The sequence below is a fragment of the Panicum virgatum genome, chromosome 3N (assembly GCF_016808335.1).
Source record: "Panicum virgatum strain AP13 chromosome 3N, P.virgatum_v5, whole genome shotgun sequence".
Lineage (NCBI taxonomy): Eukaryota > Viridiplantae > Streptophyta > Magnoliopsida > Poales > Poaceae > Panicum > Panicum virgatum.
In genome coordinates, this window is record NC_053147.1 from 22,969,729 (window position 1) to 22,972,399 (window position 2,671).

Sequence of the window (2,671 nt, forward strand, 5' to 3'; positions counted from 1 at the left end):
GAGTTGATTAACAAATCGATACCAAATTTCCGTAAATTGCTATGTATCTTCGGTGGAGTTATGCCGCAAACTAGATGAAGGAGGTGGAAAAGATCTTCGGGTGATAATTCTTGGCCTCCGCAAGAACAGATGACCGGAGATTCGTCAAGTCATGCTGCACCACCTCAAGTACCAACTTGTGTTAACTGGGATGACGATATGGATGACTTCATGCCCCCCAAATCATGGCCTCCAACACATGATGTTCCTCTCCCTGTACACGAACCTAGAACCAGAAAAGAGAAAAAGGGAAAGGCAAGAGGTTCGTCAAGTAATGCTGCACCAACTTGTGTTAACTGGGATGACAATATAGATGACTTCATGCCCCCAAAACCATGGCCTCCACATTGCTCCATTATTTGTGCATCATGGTCTTCTTTCTCCATGTCCTCCACAATTTCAGGTATCCGCTCGCCTTCATCTGCTAAACCTTATGGTTCTGGTTCTGGTTCTGTAGCTTGTACGTTCTCTTCTTCTTTATCCTCTTCCAACTCTTCATTCCAGTCATATGTTGTGTGTGTTGATCCTTCACCTAAATCACCGACCTTCTGGTGAATCTGAATTACCATTGCGAGATGCCACCCTCTTTGAAGAGCTGCGTGCATGTAATGTTTTCATTCTTCCGTACTACTTATAAGCGTCAACTCTCAGAAATCCTCATTTGTTTCCTAGGAAGTGACGGTATGAACCATAAGCAAATGAGACTTTGGATTCACATTGAACTTCCCGTGAAGCCATTTGCGTATGGAACCAAAACTCCTCTCTAGGGGTTTATCTAGACTACATTATCTTCGTTCCAATGCTGATAGATTTACTCCATAGGAATCACGAGTAATTCTATAGAAATCACCGTAATGAACTTGAAACGCCACCTTGCTCGACATATCTGGCCATCCAAAGACTTAATTTTAATTAAACCATTTTCTAAAACCATGGTACGGCTTCAATTATAACTACTAATCCGAACCCTAAGCGGTTACAATTATAAAAACACTAATTATAGAATTAAAAATACAAAAAATTTAGAATGACAAAGTTGAGAAATATTGGTTACCTGCGGTTCGGATCCAAAATCCGGCAGGGCTTCGCTGTTGCAACTCCCTCCCTCACCCCACGTCTCTCCTTTTTCCCTCTATGGATGTTGTTTGCTGCAAATGCAGGTGTGGGGGGACCTCGGCTTTTATATTGGGGGGAGCCTGCCGCCCCCGTGCCGGGCAGTAGGCCCCCTGCCGCCCCCCTGCCGGGCGGTAGGAGCCTCCATACGATAAAACACAAATTTTAATTACATATAAGCTCCTACCGCCCGGCAGGGGCGGCAGGGTGCCGCCCGCCCCGCAGACGGGAGGTAGGCCCCCTGCCACCCCCTGCCGGGCGGTAGGGGTATAAACCTGTAAATTGTGAAACCGAAAATATATTTTTGTAAAAAACGATTTTGAAAAATATAAAAATATAAAAAACGCCAATGGGGGTGGTCCAGGCGTTTGTGAGGCCCAATCAGGCGGCTCTTTCACTTTCCTTTCCACTTCCCTCCGCTCCTCCGTCCATGGGCGGACGCACGGGCTATGCATTGCGCGGGCTGCAGAATCTCGATCTATCGCCTGAACGCTTCCGCGCCTTCCTATCGCGCTGTCCGTTTGTTAATAACAGTTGAACGGTTCGAGTTAAAAAAAAAAAAACAGTTGAACGGTTCGCTGCTCACCTACAGAGCACCAGCGCACATGGACTAGCTCACTATTATGCTTCGGGGACTATTTTTTTGCAGCTACTTGCTAATCTCTCTTCCTTTTCATCTCATTTATTTTTATTCTATTCTCGATTTTTTCTTTATTTTTGTTCCACTTTTTTTACCCATTCTTTATATACATATCTTATTTATATTTTTGATTTTTTTGTTACTCGCTGTCATAATAATATAGTTCGAGGTGTATAATTTATTTTCTCTCTGTAGATTAAATTGTTCTGTCATATTGACTCATTTACTGGTGATATTTAATGTTTTGTTCATTCTACATTATTATTTGTTTGTTATGTATAACTTTTTATTCGTAAATATAATTATTTTGTTCGTGTTGCTGAAATATTTGTTCCCAGAGCTGAAATTAATAATTTAATATTACAAAAAATATTTAAAAAATATCGTGCAAATATTAGCAAGTGTGTCTTGTTTTGAAGATCTTGTCTTAGTAAAGATAATAGTGTAATCGGAATTTAATTTGGACAACTATTTTAAGATTTATAAGGTTTTTTAGTTTGAAACCTCTTTGCATTTGGCTGATGTCACCAATTTTTTTTTGTCTCACTTGGTAATAGTACTACTCCTAATGCAGATGGGCCTAATGTGCGGTCCAAACAACCATCGCACCCCTCCCTTCAGGCGATGGTTCCAAAAACCATCACTAGAAGCGATGCATAATCAAGGCCATGGGCGGATGACGGTGCGGCACTTCGACAGTTGATGCACCCAAAAAAAAACAAGAAGAATCGACAGTTGGTGCTCAACAGCACTCACTCCGGCAGTCCGGCCGTCCAGGGTACTTGGCAGGACTGCTCCGAGGACAAAGCCTTGGTGGACCATCTCGTCACGTTCGCGGGCCGGTTGAACTCATCATCATCCATCAGCTTTGGAATCGTT